General features: G+C 37.1%; 1 pseudogene; it reads left to right on the forward strand.

The window, feature by feature from the left end:
* Window positions 1-16,136, forward strand: part of LOC122225371 — a 43,546-nt pseudogene extending 27,410 nt beyond the window's left edge.
* Window positions 16,137-16,678: the final 542 nt, after the last annotated feature.

A 16,678-nucleotide genomic window follows, 5' to 3' on the forward strand; every position in this document is an offset into this window, starting at 1 on the left:
TATCTCTACAGTTAGGCCTTTCCTCCTGACATTAAATAAAATGTAGCACCCTCACATGCCAGAACATTTTCAGTGCCCAATGTGTCTCTTCTTTCTCTTTCTTCCTCATCCCATTTCCATTATCATCCCCTAATTTTTCAGAACAGCAAAATATCTCTGACTTACACTGTTTTTGCAAATCATGCTTTGAGATCTGAACTTTTTTGTATATGCAGCTTGTCAAGAAATTTAGCTAAACAAGAGATTACCTGATTAGAAGAAGACAAAACTTTAACTTGAAGTCAATGGTGATTTTCAGCCCTGACTAATACAGTAGTATTTTTTTCAAGAATGGAAGTAAAATCTAGTAAATTAATAATAATTAAATTTAATATATCGATGATCGTAAGTAACAAAATAATAATACCTTAGTTACTAACAAATTAAATGTAATTAGTAATTGAATTATTTGTAAAATTAAAATTACAATATATGTAAATAGACTTTAGCCAGTTAAAAGACATGAAATTTTCAGATTGGACATAAAAAAAAAAATCCTGATCTATCTTGTCTATAAAAGACACAGTTTTAAAAAATGGGGGTGGGGCCTGGGTGGCTCAGTCAGTTGAGTGTCCAACTTTGGCTCAGGTAATGACCTCATGGTTCTTGAGTGCAAGCCCCACATCAGGCTTTGCCATGGCAGGAGGCTGCTTAGGATTCTCTGTCTCCCTCTCTCTGCCCCTCCCCTACTCACACTCCTCTCTCAAAGATAAATAAATAAACATTTTTTTAATAGAAAAAAAACTTGGGAAAGTCTGAAAGAATAGAAAATGATATACATGGTAAATATTAGCCAGAAGAAATCTGGGGTGGCTATATTAGTTCTAAGACAAGATAGGCATCAAAAAGGTCACTACATAATGATAAAAGATTCAATTCAATGAGTAGTTATAGGTCTATAATAGTTTTACCTAAAATCCTTGAGGTAAATGTGTTTCAAAATTTAGCAGTTACAGTTTTATGTGTGGTTCAAATTCCAAACTTGGTGATTAATGGAACCAGCCGTAGTTACTAGGCTTTAATAGAACTGATAAATGAGGGAAAGAAAGGACAAAGGCAAAGGGATTAGCTAAAAATAAAATGGATTAACTAAAAAGGTTAGAAGAGATCTCTCCATCTCAGAAAGAAAAAGGAATGGGGCAAACAGATCACATGAATGTTCCACAGGAACTTCAAAGGAAGCCTCTAAACATGTATGTCCTAGGCTCTCCTGGAAATAGCTTAGTAATGTGTGTAAGTCACACCTCCACTTCTTTGTTTTTCTACTTTTGTTATTAGCTTATTTGACATCAGATGGAGAAATGAGTTCATTATGCTCCTTGGTTTATGGCACGTATTAATCTTTAGGTGGGGAAAGTTCCCTCTCTTGCCTGATTGCTTGATTTTCTTTCATCTCCATTCTTCATGCTTAATCTTCTCACCACCATGGACAATCATCTTAATTTCTTAAATATTCATCTTTTTATGTGATTATGTTATTGGAAAATGACTGCTGCTACTTTATGTTCGTGTATCTTTAATTTACTTAAATGATACTATTATATTTCTCCTTCTGTTTCTTAGAAACAGAAACAGACATTTAACAGGGATGAGATAACAAGTAGCCCCCAAGGAAGAAAATAATCCTGGAGGGAATTGTCATTTGATTAATTTACTTCCCCTGTTGTCTGACTAAACTTCTCACAATTGAATCCTTTGTCTGTTTCCAATAAAAAAGAAAATTTCACTTTTATTTAAATTTGCTTAATAAGTTTCTCTTTCTTACTGCAAAAGTAGATGCCAAACAAGGAAAGAGAGTATGATTAATTTTGTTATCTTTTATTCTGAGTACATATGCACTGTGGTTATTAAAGTGATAGATGAAAATTGGCTCCCTCTTTCCACAGTGAATATATAAGAAATAATTAATAGAAAGCAAACTAAGACAATAACACATTGTTAACTGTGAGCTACTTGGTCTGGTAGACCCTGAGATACTTCGATAAACAAACAATTCCCTGGAGTAAAGATATAATTGAATCTTCAATATACCGAACGACTAAACAGGTTAGTCTTCTCTGGGGAAATCTCAGATGAGGGAACAATGGCTAACTCCCCATCTACATTCAAAAACTATTTCCTTATGAAAACTACATATTTGCCGGCATGAAGGACCTTGGAGAAAATACCACATGCACAAATATCCTTTTTATAGAATAGTTTTTGTCACTATAAAGTAATATGTATTCATTTTGGATACATTAGGGAGGCAGTATGTTGGAATTAGGAAATTGCAGAGAATGATGAATATTTGAAATATTTGTTTTAAGCAATCACAGAAGCACCTTCTTAGGGACACATAAACATACTGTTTAGCAATACTAAAGGCAAAGCTGAGCTTAAATGGGAATCAGATCATTTGTAGCATTTTCAGTCTTGATCTTTCTCCAGTATTGTTTGGAAGCCTGGGCAGAGGAAGACAGAGGAAGGCTTGAAGGGTGGGATCCAGCTAGGAGGCAAAGGCCCTCAGGGCACTGGCACTAGACTGGTTGGAGTGGTGGATTGTGTGGTCCAGATTAGATAGAATAAGGGGCAGAGACCTAAGTGTTGAGAAGACAATAGAGGAATGAAGATCATAGGACTTGTTGGAGTCAAATTGGAATAAGAAAGTGATATGACCATAAATATGGTCATTTTTCACTTTTCAAATATAAAATGGATGTTAGTGATGACAAGAGTGTGTCTATGAGCATAAGCTACTATGGTAAAGTGGAGGTGAATGCTTTTGGAGTCACAGAACTATGAACTTAGAGTATGGATAGATAATTAACCACTAGACTACCAATAGAATTTGAGAACAGAAATGAACAACATTAATTGAGATTCCAAAGTCATTGATGAATAGATGAAAATAGTTTTGGTGGTGGGCTTGTAAATGATAGCAATATTGAAGGATGCAGGAAGTATGACTACATGACCTAAATGTAAAAGAAGTCATATTATTTATACTACAGTAGAAGAGTAATGGTTTCTTGCCAGTATTAGGAATTGAGAATAGAACCCTATTTACCTTGTGCATTTACCTTTGGTAAATCCTTTGGCCCTGCCATCACATCTTGTGCAAAAGTCTAGACAGAAAACGAGTTCTTTAAGTCCTTTGGAGGCCAGTTTTTCTTTTCATAATCTCAGTAATGGATCATATTACTGATTCCTTGAATGTCTGTTGCTTCTTCGATTACACCACTAGAATCCAACTCATTGTAAGTCCTGGATACACACCAGCTTTGCCTATCACTGGCTTCCAAAGCAAAAACCATTGTCATGCTTTACAGAAACTCATTGTTCTCTTTTGCCTTTACAGGCTACCTTAAATAACCCCTAACCTCACTGGACAGTGAGATGAATTAAAGAAGATTAATAGTTTTATTATTTTTATTTAGTTTTTAAAGTCTATTTTTGAGAGAGAGAGAATAAGCGGGGGCAGTGCAGAGAGAGAGAGGGGGAGACACAGAATCTGAAGCAGGCTCCAGGCTCTGAACTGTCACTGCAGAACCTGATGCAGGGCTTGAACTCGCAAACTGTGAGGTCATGACGCAAGCCTAAGTCAGACACTTAACCGACTGAGCCACCTAGGCACACTAGAATTAAAGGAGATTAAATACTGCTTATATCCACAAAGCTCTATTGGTATGTGCCCTCACTGGTTTATATTCATACTGCACCAACTTGGCTTTCTCCATCTATGAGTAGAAATAAAAAACAACAGAAATAATGTTTTGAGGCAGCTTGGAACTTTTGCAACTCTGTATTATACATGAAAATGACAGAGAAAGCAAATATAGTTACTTGAATTGTGAATAACTTATTCTGCAAGTGTTTCACAAGACAATCAAGCATTTCCAATAAATTTTAACTTGATAAACCAGCGATGTCTTGCAATACAAGTAGTATGTGACAATATGACACTGAATGTTGTGTGATCACAACTGAGCCAATGGTTCTTCTCTCTCTCCCTCTTTCTCTCTCCCTCTTTCTCTCTCTCTTTCTTTTGCTACATAGTTGTGGGTGATCTTCTCCCATGCTTGGATACTTGGTCTTGGGCCACGGTGCTGGGCAGAAATCAGTGATTTTTCAGAATGTTGAAAGGTGCCCACAACTGGCACTAGTGTATTTTTTGTCACTTCAAGGCACCTATGGACAGTCTTTGCTTTTCCATACAAGAGTAAGTTTAGGAATGCTTTGCTTCATTCTAGGTCATTGGATAGTTTCCTTGTTAAAGTTGTAGAAGAAAAAGATTACATTGAGCCAATAGATACCAGTGATTTCATTACTGATAGTGGAAATTGTCCTACACAATAACTTTCCTCTCTCTTTTCTCCCTCACACCAGCCACGAAGGTTTTCAAAGGTAAACGCAGGTTAATTTATTTTTCTTTATGTTTTGTATTTTCTTTATTATTTTGTATTATATTACAGAATTGTAATCATTTTTATATAAATACTTTTGGGTTGTGGAACGAATCATCGGAGTTTCCATTATTTCTTGTGGGAATTCACTTTGATATACAAGTGCTTTGGATTACAAGCATGTTTCCAGAATGAATTATGCTCACAAACCAAGCTTTTACTGTATTTTCCTCCAGGGTGTGGTGGCTGCCAGGTGCAGGCACTTATGTGATTTCTAGCCTCTTTCTGTCTCTTTCTCCAATTCTCTTTCTCACTCTCCTCCCTCTCCCTGCTCCCTGCGCGTGCGCACACGCGCGCGCGCACACACACACACACACACACACACACACGAATATATCCCAGGCTCTGACACTCACACATAATGTATACACATAGTAGAGATCAGGTATCCCAAATTCTGACTTTAAGGGCCAGAATGGTAACATACATCATGGAGAATCCAAGTTGGATATAGGGAGTAGATAAGCACATAACAGAACAAGAGAATGTGATCCTATCCGACGACATGCACATTCAAAACTTTTAAATTCTGTTGCCTGAAGATAAATATCTGCATAGTTGGCTGTCAGATGTCAGTTTTCAGTCTCAGTAAATATGGAAAATTATAAAGAAATTGTCCACTAGATCCCTTCCTTTATCAGATACATATTTTCTCAGTTTGCTTTTAAATGTCATAATTGCCACAAATATTTGATAATCACTCATTATCTAAGTATGAATAAAGTAAATCAACTATGCAATGGAAATTCACAAACAGAAACCCAACTTAAAAATCATAGACCAGTGCTTTTCAAAGCGTGGTCCTCAAATTATGCTAGTTCCTAACCATCAGTCAAAGGTTTGGAAAAGAGTGGCAGTTTTCAAAGGAAAAAAAATATTATAGATATTGTATTCACACACATGTCACAAACTTGAAATATATAACAGTAATTATGCCTTTTTTGGAAGCCCTTTATATGTGATTTTCATGAATAAAGATTATTTATGCACAATAAAGCAAGTACAGTTGGAATCTTTAGTGTCTTATAATGAATACTATATACAAGTGTGTCCTTGTATAAAAATACAACTGTGTATTTTTATCTCACTTGCCTATTTTGTAGTATTTTTGTTAAATTTGATTTTTTTTCTTATAATTAAATGTTGTGTTATATCCTCAATGGAGATAATAGATTAATGGCTTGAGAGTTGCTCATAGAAATAAAAATGTTAAAATAACAACATAAATAGACAAATTGTATGTTAGGATATTGACTCTGCTATTTTAAATGAAAACAAATGGCATTGACTTACATAGAGTTAAAAGGGTTTTTTTCCTCTTTTCTGTAAAATTCTTACCTGGTCGAACATTCCAGGAAGGTATGAAAGCTCTGCCTGTGAGGTCATCTGAGTGCCCAGGTTCTCTCTGGAGAGCTTCCCCATTTCGTAGGTTGTCATCCTCATCATTATGGTGAAAAGTGACTTATTACCATAATGTCTCAATTCTGGCTCTCAGAGTGTGATAGAGGAGGTGGGCGGGGCATGGGAGGAAAGAGAGTAACTTCATTTAAAGGACACGTCCCCCCAAATTATACATTATACTTGCTCATGTGCCATTAGGCATCAATTAGTTACCTGACTATATCTATTTGCAAGTAAGGCCAGAAAAAATGGGTAACCATGTGCTCTGACAGAAACAAAAATTAATGTCAGAAGCTATATTAAACAGCCCTGTTAAAAAAAAAAAAAGAATATGAGTTTGTATGTACAAGCACAAGCAAGTCTGGGATTGTGAGGGATTATTACAAACAGCTGGAAAAGTAAAAGTTGAATATAATAAAGATGACAATGTATTAAACCTAGATTGTATTAGACTAATTATCCTTTTGCCTTAGTCTCTAAAAAGCTGAAAAATATAGCATTTTGTCTACAATAATTAGAATTGAAGGCTTTCTATCAATTTAAAAATAAGTGTAGTTACTACTTTGATAAACAATTGACTTTGTAAGGAAAAATTCTATTACCAATTTTTACTATAAATTGAATGAATTTTGAGTGAAGCAACACAAACTGGAAGCATCATTCAAAATCGTACTTTTATAGCAAAAATGACCCAATTATACTCTTGGAGAGAAGCTTGAAAACTAGTCTAAAAAATTATAAATAGCAATAGCCAAGGCAAAGCAAAACAAACCACACACTAAATACGTTTATTAAATAATAGAACAGCATCTCAGTATTGTGAGTCATTCAACATGGATCATCAAATTATTTCATGATTTACCAGCAGATAATTTAATTTGTAGATGGGAAATCCTTAATATGTAAAGTTTATATAATATACATGTGGTATGTACATGAGAGTTAAGTCCATGATATTTTTTTTCCTGTTTATTAGTAATATCCTTTGGTAGAAAAGTTTATTTTTTTTCATTTAGTCAATGGTTACTTTGTGAGTCATGACGTAGAGTGAATTGAGATCACACATAATCACCATTATTTATTTGAGTGGAAGAAAAATGTTACTCATAAGGTTGAATTCCCATGCCATTCCACACTTTATTTGTCCAAAGTGGACAAAATGACTCAATATGCCTCTTAATATTGGTCCATGGGAAAATTTTGATGGCCTGAAATGAAGGTTGCTTGCTTGAGAGAACAATTGGTTTGGCTTCTAGCAAGACCATGGTCAAAGTAACTTCCAGCTTACTCTAAATTTTCAACCTGGGATTTTGGATCACATCAGGAAGAAATCTGTGCTGTAAAGTCAGATGAGGACTAATCTGTTTCAGCAGTTTTTCTTTTGCCTCTGTTAAGCTTTAAGGTTCAAGAGGGTTGCTTTACCCAGCAGTCTCTTAAGAGACTGTGGGTGGGGGTATTCCTTATTGATTTTCCCTTACAAAATGGGCTCTTTAGGTTTCCAGGTTTTTAGGGGGAGCACCTTCTTTTGGGCTCTAGACTGATATTTTTCTCCGGTTTCCAGGAGGATATAAAAAGTAAAATTCAAATTAGCTTATTTCTTCAAAAGCTCCCAGTGTGAAACTGGCAGACAAATTCCATTAACTGTGTAGTATACAGCCTAAATAAGTAGCTAAAAAGAAATTCAAATCACCATATTAAATGGTGAGATGGCAAAACCAGATAGCCTTTATTTAACAAGAGCTGGAAAAGCTGAAACCAGAAAATGTAGCTAGCGAATACAGCTATCAAAACTGACATTCCCCTCTGTAAAACATAAAATAATCTTTACCTTTGGTGTCAGAACCTATGTTATAATATGGTTTGAGGCTCTGAGATCTTTGGAAATCTAGAAGGCTATAGAATCAATTATTTTCTAAAGTTCAGAATATACATTACACATGATTTGTAGAACGTACCAACATATATTGTAGATGTACTCCAATTGGGCAGTTACAACTGGAGAAAAAGAGTGGAGGAGCTAGGGCACTGTTAACTCCTGATTATTTTTGCTTTTCTTTTATTTTTTTAAGTTTATTTACTTATTGTTTAATTTACACATAATTTAGTTAGCATACAGTGCAACAATGATTTCAGGAGTACATTCTTTAATGTCCCTTTCCCATTGGCCCATACCCCTCCCCCAACCCCTCCAGCAACCCTCTGTTCTCTATACTTCAAAGTCTCTAATGTTTTGTCCCCCTCCCTGTTTTTATTTTATTTTTGCTTCCCTTCCCTTATGTTCACCTGTTGAGTATCTTAAATTCCTCATATGAGGGAAGTCATATGATATTTGTCTTTCTCTGACTAATTTTGCTTAGCATAATTTCCTCCAGTTCCATGCACGTAGTTGCAAATGGCAAGATTTCATTCTTTTTGATTGCCAAGTAATACTCCAGTGTGTGTGTATGTATACACACACACACACACACACACACACACACACACCCCACACCTTCTTTATTCATTCATCTGTTGATGGACATTTGGGCTCTCTCCATACTTTGGCTATTGTCGATAGTGCTGCTATAAACATTGGGGTGCATGTGCCCGTTCGAAATAGCACACCTGTATCCCTTGGGTAAATACCTAGTAGTGCAATTGCTGGGTCATAGGGTAGATCTACTTTTAATATTTGAGGAATGTGCATACGGTTTTGCAGAGTGGCTGCACCAGTTTGCATTCCCACCAGCAATGCAAAAGTGATCCTCTTTCTCTGCATCCTCACCAACATCTGTGATTGCCTGAATTGTTAATGTTAGCCATTCTGACAGAGGTGAGGTGGTATCTCCTTGTGGTTTTGATTTGTATTTCCCTGATGATGAGTGATGAGCATTTTTTCATGTGTCAGTTGGCTATCTGGATATCTTCCTTGGAGAAGTGTCTATTCATGTCTTTTGCCCATTTCTTCACTGGATTATTTGTTCTTTGGGTGTTGAGTTTGATAAGTTCTTTATAAATTTTGGATACTAACCCTTTGCATGATATGTCGTTTGCAAATATCTTCTCCCATTCTTTCGGTTGCCTTTTAATTTTGCTGATTGTTTCCTTCACTGTGCAGAAGATTTTTATTTTGATGAGGTTCAAATAGTTTGTTTTTCTTTTGTTTCCCTTGCCTCCAGAGACGTGTTGAGTAAGAAGTGGCTGTGCCCAAGATCAAAGAGGTTTTTCCCTGCTTTTCCTCGAGGATTTTGATGGCTTCCTGTCTTACCTTTAGGTCTTCCATCCATTTTGAGTTTATTTTTGTGTATGGTGTAAGAAAGTGGTCCAGGTTCATTCTTCTGCATGTCACTGTCCAAGTTCCCAGCACCACTCGCTAAAGAGACTGTCTTTATTCCATTGGATATTCTTTCCTGCTTTGGCAAAATTAGTTGGCCATACATTTGTGGGTCCATTTCAGGGTTCTCTATTCTGTCCCATTGATCTGAGTGTCTGTTTTTGTTCCAGTACCATACTGTCTTGATGATTACAGGTTTGTAATACGTCTTGATGTCCGGGATTGTGATGCCTCCTGCTTTGGTTTTCTTTTTCAAGATTGCTTTGGCAATTTGGGGTCTTTTCTGATTCCATCCAAATTTTAGGACTGTTTGTTCTAGCTCTGTGAAGAATGCTTGTGTTATTTTGATAGGGATTGCATTGAATATGTAGATTGCTTTGGGTCGTATCGACATTTTAACAATGTTTGTTCTTCCAATACAAGAGGATGGAATGTTTTTCCATTTCTTCATGTCTTCTTCAATTTCTTTCATAAGGTTTCTATAGTTTTTAGTGTATAGATTTTTCACCTCTTTGGTTAGGTTTATCCCTAGGTATTTTATTGGTTTGGGTGCAATTGTAAATGGGATTGATTCCTTGATTTCTCTTTCTGTTGCTTCATTGTTGGTGTATAGGAATGCAACTGATTTCTGCACATCAATTTTATATCTTGCAACTTTGCTGAATTTATGGATCCGTTCTGGCAGTTTTTGGTGGAGTCCTTTGTTTTCCATATAGAGTATCATGTCATCTGCAAAGAATGAAAGCTTGACTTCCTCCTGGCTGATTTGGATGAATTGGTCTGTTCAAATTTTCTATTTCTTCCTGTTTCAGTTTTGGTAGTTTATATGTTTCTAGGAATTTGTCCATTTCTTCCAGATTGCCCATTTATTGGCATATAATTGCTCATAATATTCTCTTATTATTGGTTGTATTTCTGCAGTGTTAGTTGTGATCTCTCCTCTTTCATTCTTGATTTTATTTACTTGGGTCCTTTCATTTTTCTTTTTGTTCAAACTGGCTCAGGGTTTGTCAATTTTGCTAATTTTTTCCAAGAGCCAGCTCCTGGTTTCATTGATCTGTCCTACTGTTTGTTTGTTTCGATAGCATTGGTTTCTGTCTGATCTTTATTATTTCCGGTCTTCTGCTGGTTTTGGGTTTTATTTGCTGTTCCTTTTCCAGCTCTTTGAGGTGTAAATTTAGGTGGTGTATCTGAGACCTTCATCCTTCTTTAGGAAGGCCTGGATTGCTATATACTTCCCTCTTATGACCATCTTTGCTGTGTACCAGAGGTTTTGGGCTGGTTTGTTATCATTTTCATTGGCTTCCATGTACTTTTTAATCTTCTCTTTAACTTCTTGTTTAGCCCACATTCTTTAGTAGGATTTTCCTTAGACTCCAAATATTTATCTTTCCAAAATTTTTCTTCTGGTTGATTTCGAGTTTCATAGCATTGTGGTCTAAAATTATGCACGGTATGATCTCGATCTTTTTGTATTTGTTGAGGGGCTGATTTGCGTCCTAGTATGTGATCTATTCTGGAGAAGTGTCGTGTGCACTTGAGAAGAATGTGTATTCTGCTGCTTTAGGATGAAATGTTCTGAATATATCTGTTAAGTCCATTCAGCCCAGTGTGTCATTCAAAGCCATTGTTTCCCTGTTGATTTTCTGTTTAGATGATCTGTCCATTGTTGTAAATGGCGTGTTGAAGTCCCCTACTATTATGGTGTTCTTATCAATGAGTTTCTTTATGTTTGTGATTAATTGATTTATATATTTGGGTGAATTCCCGTTTGGAGCATGAAGGTTTACAATTGTTAGGTCTTCTTGGTGGAGAGACCCCTTGATTATGATATAATGCCCTTCTACATCTCTTTTTACAGTCTTTATTTTAAAATCTAGATTGTATGACATAAGTGTGGCTACTCCAGCTTTCTTTTGGCAACCATTAGCATGATAGATGGTTCTCCATCCCCTTATTTTCAATCTTTAGGTGTCGTTAGATCTAAAATGGGTCTCTTGTAAACAGCATATAGATAGATCTTGTTTTCTTATCCTTTCTGTTACCCTGTGTATTTTGATTGGAGCATTTAGACCATTGACATTGAGAGTGAGTACTGAAAGATATGAATTTATTTCCATTTTTTTGCCCATAGAGTTGGGGTTTCTGATGGTGTACTCTGGTCCTTTCTAGTCTTTGTTGCTTTTGGTCTTTTTTTTTTTTTCATCTTTTCTCCCCTCAGAGAATCCCCCTTAAAATTTCTTACAGGACTGGTTTAGTGGTCACAAACTCCTTTAATTTTTGTTGGCCTGGAAAACTTTTTGTCTCTCCTTCTATTTTCAGTGATAGCCTTACTGGATAAAGAATTCTTGGCTGCATATGTTTCTGATTGAGCACACTGAATATATCCTGCCACTCTTTTCTGGCCTGCCAAGTTTCTGAGGATAGGTCTGCTGCGAATCTGACCTGTCTTTCCCTTGTAGGTTAAGGAGTTTTTTCCCTTGCTGCTTTCATGATTCTCTCCTTGCCTGAGTATTTTCTGAATTTGACTATGATATGCCTTGTTGATGGTCATTTTTTTATTGAAGTTAATGTGATTTCTCTGTGCTTCCTAGATTTTGATGTCTGTGTCTTTCCCCAGGTTAGGAAAGTTTTCCACTATGATATGCTCCCATAAGTTTTCTACCCCTTTTTCTCTCTCTTCCTCCTCTGGGACCCCTATGATTCCAATGTTATTCCTTTTTAATGAGTCACTGAGTTCTCTAATTCTTATTTCATGATCTTTTGCTTTAGTCCCCCTCCTTTTTTCTGCTTCATTATTCTCTGTAAGTTTGTCCTCTATATCATTCATTCACTGCTCTGCCTCATCCATCCTTGCTGTTGTGGCATCCTTTTGAGATTGCAGCTCAGGTATAGCATTTTTTATTTCATCCTGACTAGCTTTTACCTCTCTTATCTCTGCAGAAAGGGATTCTAATCTATTTTCAACCCCAGCTGGTATTCTTGTTACTGTGATTCCAGTTTATGGTTCAGACATCTTGCTTGTATCTGTGTTGATTAAGTCCCTGGCTGTCATTTCTTTCTGCTCTTTCTTTTGGGGTGAATACCTTCTTTCATCATTTTGAAGGAAGAAAAGGAGTCAATAGAGTAAACACACACACACACACAATTAAAAAATTAAAAACAACACAAAGAAATCATATAAAGAATGTCAGATTCTAGGTGTGTTTTGGTCTGGTTGTTGAAAGAAGTTTGATAGATTGGAGAAAAAAAGTAAAGACAATAAAAGAAATAAAGGGGGAAAAGGGGGGGAAAAGGAAAACATTTGAAAATTTGAAAAAATGAATACAATAGAATAAAATTAAATGATGAAAGTAAAATAGAATTTTAAAAACTTATAAAAAAGTTAAAACTATGGTAGAAAAAATATTAAAGAAAAATCTTTTTAATAACAATGGAAAATAAAAATAATTTTTTTCTTTTTCTGTATTTAAGAATAAGAAAAGAAAAAGAAAAAAAATTGAATGAAAGGACCAGCAAACAGAATGAAATACAATTGAAATTACATCCAGTTTCCTGTAGAAGTCAAACCATGAAGCACTTTATAGTCCATAAACTAAGTAGGCAGAGAGACTTGTCATGTTCCTCAAGCAGGACAGTTGGGCTCAGTTGGGCAAGGCTTAGTGTAATGGCTCCAATCTCCACTAGATGGCGCTGCTTAGCTTCCTGGGGTGGATTGTTGTGGCTCCTATAGGGGTGCATGTGCATGCACTGGAGGGGTGAAAATGGCGTCACCTACATACCCAGTCTCCAGTGTCAGAACTCTGTGCTCTCCCCAACCAGTAACCAAGCACCCCCTTTGTATCTGGCTTTCTTCCTCTCCCCGCTTTTACACTGTCCATGACCAATCCATCAAGTTGCCAGGTGGCACCTCCCTCCTGAGTTCTATCTCAGATGCGGCTGTGAGATGTCCCTCACTTCTGAGGGACTGGGGATTTGACCCACTCAGACCCTCTGGGGGAGGGTGTTGCTGAGCAATGGCTCGTGCCGGCCTGCCTCCAGGAACGTTCTCGAGACTGTGCTGCTGCCGATGCCCAGAGACCCTGGCTGGGTGCCAGCCCACCCTAGAAAAAGTTCATGCAATCTTGTATCAGCAGTGTTTCAGGGATTATGGTAAATCACAACACACACCTGGCGCCAGGCTTAACCTTTAACACCCTTGTTCCAACACCAGTGAATGTGGTTGTTTTCTGGGATCCACTGGGACCTTTGTGGATGGGGTGGCTGCACAGCCTCTATCAAATGTCCTCCCAGCAGGGGAACTGCCACTCACTTTGTAGGCTGTAGACCCCTCAGACCTCACTTTCTGCTCTTGGGGATTCGCCCTTCCCACCAGAGCACCGCCAGTTATCCAGCTGCGGAGTTTCGGACTCTGCACTGTCCCTGTTTATAGAGTCTTAATGGAATTTAAACTCTCCTTTCTCCTTTATCCCTTTTTTGTTCAGACCCTTGTGACTGTTTCCACTTTTTCTTTTTCTCCCCTGCTGCTTTTGGGGGGGGTGTGTTTCCCGTATTCTCCACCTGCCCCCCATCTCTGTCCTCTCTCTGCAAGCAAAACCAGCTCCCTGCTCTCCGCGGCTTCTCTCTCCCCCAGTTCACCTCTCTGTGCTGCGTACCTGCCAAGTTCTGTGGTTCAAGTTGTGCAGATTGTTGTGTTAATCCTCAAATCAGTTTTCTAGGTGTGCAAGATGGCTTAGTGTTAATCTGGTTGCATTTCAGGGATAAGAGATGCAAAAAAAACACTTCCATGCTGTTTCTCCATCTTGGCCCCTCCCCTTATCAGATTTTTAGCTGCATTAAAATATTGGTGCCTTAACAAGGAGGACAGAATCTAAACCTTGATTTCTTTGCTTCTAGATGAAAGATAGAAGCAGACTGTAATTTCCCTCTGACACATAAATCAGCTATGCTTTTTTAAAGTTCTACCTGTAAGGCTGATGGAGGCTCAGCCCTGGAAGGACAAAATTTTGACTATATCTTTGCTTTCAAAACCAAATAAGATAATGAAGTGGGCCAAAACTCTACACTCTTTGCCAGAACTTCTCACTGGATGGTCTGCATGCCAGCTACATCAGAATTAACCTAAGTGCTAAACAGATTTCTTGGCCCTTACTACCAGATCAACTAAATCAAAATCTCTGCAGGCTTATCCGATATACATTACTATTTGAAAACCACTGCTCAATGAAAGGCAATCATTCATTAATTCACTTATGTGTTCATCTGTGCCTTCAGTTAACAGAGAATTTTGGAATGCCTCCTACACAAGGAAACTGTGCTAGTCATGGAAGAGGAAACAGAATTAAGACACAGTGACTGGCTAGTCACATTTATATTTTAACAGAGGAGATTAGAAATATATACAACTGACTATAATACTGTGAAAAGCCTAAAACACATAGGATTCTATAGATCTTATAGAGTGTTTTGACATGTGTTATTTCATTTTAATGCAATATCCTGCATTGCACTTATTAGGCTTACTTTGTCAATGTTTTTATGCCCATGAGACCGTTAATTCCCTGAGTAGGGGCCTCAACTTAGTTGCCTGGATATGTCTTAGACAAAGAATAGTAGGGCTCACGCATCCAAATTTGAAGTTTGTTAAACTGAATAAAAGGTATTATTATGCCCTATAGTACAGGCAACTTCAATATGCTGAAAAAATTCTCCAGTTCCACCACGTTATAAAGATATTATTTTATCTCTTTATTCCTCTCATGTCCTCATATATTTTCCCAAAATTATTGTGGTATAAACTTCATTCAAATCCAATCACTTTTTGACCATTTAACATATTTTATATTTTGTGTTAAGTGCTTGAGATAGTCAAATAAATGACATACTCTCTGCTTAGAAGGGTGTTGTATGCTAATGAGGGAAACAGACACATAAGTAAATTAATATTATTTAATGTGAAAAGCCCTATGATAAATTATAGTAAAAAAACACTTCAAAAACAGAAACACTGAACAATCATTTAAATCCATGGGGAGTGGCAGTCAAGTTATATTTCATTATTTTATTTTATTTTTATTTTAATGCACATTCAATTCATTTTTCAACATTCTTTCCAGCATCAGATACAAGTTTATATAAAAAAGATCATATTGCTCTTTTTTTGTGGTACCTCAAAGGCAGTAAGCTGCTTTAGGACGAAGCTGAACATCTCTTGCTCAGCTACTGGCTGCCAAAAGCTCATAGAAGTGGATGATGAACACAAACCTCATACCTTTTATAACAAGGGTATGGCCACAGAAGTTGCTGCTGATGCTCTCGATGAAAAATGGAAGGGTTATGTGGTCCAAATAAGTGGTGGCAATGACAAGCAAGGCTTCCCCATGAAGCAGGGTGTCTTGACCCCTGGTCATGTCCACCTGCTGCTGAGTAAGGGGCATTCCTGCTACCGACTAAGGAAGACTAGAGAAAGAAAGTGCAGATCTGTTTGGGGTTGCATTGTGGATGCCAATCTCAGAGTTCTCAATTTGGTTATTGTAAAAAAAAGGGGGGGTGAGAAGGATATTCCTGGAGTCACTAATACTACTGTGTCTTGCCACCTGGGGCCCAAAAGAATGAGAGGAATCTGCAAACTTTTCTAAAGAAATGATGTCCACCAGTATGTTGTGAGAAAGCCCCTAAACTAAGAAGGCAAGAAACTAGAGCCAAAATGGCCAAGATTCAGCATCTTGTTTCTTCATGTGTCCTCTGACACAAACATCAGTGTATTGCTCTGAAGAAGCAGCATACTAAGAAAAATAAGGAAGGGGTTGCAGAATATGCTAAACTTTTTGGCAAAGAAAATGAAAGAAGCCAAGGAAAGATGCGAGGAACAGATTGTCAAGAGATGGAGGTGGTATCTGAGAGCTTCTACCTCTAAGCCTGAGTCCAGTCAAAAATGAGATTTTCTAAGAGTAACAAATAAATAAGATCAGACATCAAAAAGAAAAAAAAGACCAAATTACATATGCTCTTTCAGTAGAAACATGGTTCTAAAAATAGCTTTTTCTTTATTTTCTATCATCCTCTTCCATTCATTCCAAGGTAACCAGTGTTAATTAAATTCCATGCTTTTGTTTTTAAGGGACAGACTCTGCAGTGGGATGGGAATGCCAGATTGAAGACTGTGTGTACTGTCAAAGCAAAAACTGCACTGGACAAAGTTAATCGGATGCTGAAAACTTTATTCAAGGCTATTGCAATAGGGGAGACAGAACATAACTAAGTTATCTCAATTCTACTGAAACAAAGTGAGTTTTCAAGAGCTGGGATTAGACTAAAGAAATCACAGGCCATCTTTGTTGGCTAATTAGCTTTACCCAAAGGAAAAGTAAACAGTCTTCATATCTTCCTGACAGGACACAGTTTTACAACTTGAAGCAAGGCATTCACTGAACTTAGGCTCCTACCACCCCCCCAGACATTAGGGGATGGGGGTATTATC

This window comes from Panthera leo, chromosome B4 (genome assembly GCF_018350215.1).
Source record: "Panthera leo isolate Ple1 chromosome B4, P.leo_Ple1_pat1.1, whole genome shotgun sequence".
Classification (NCBI taxonomy): Eukaryota; Metazoa; Chordata; class Mammalia; order Carnivora; family Felidae; genus Panthera; species Panthera leo.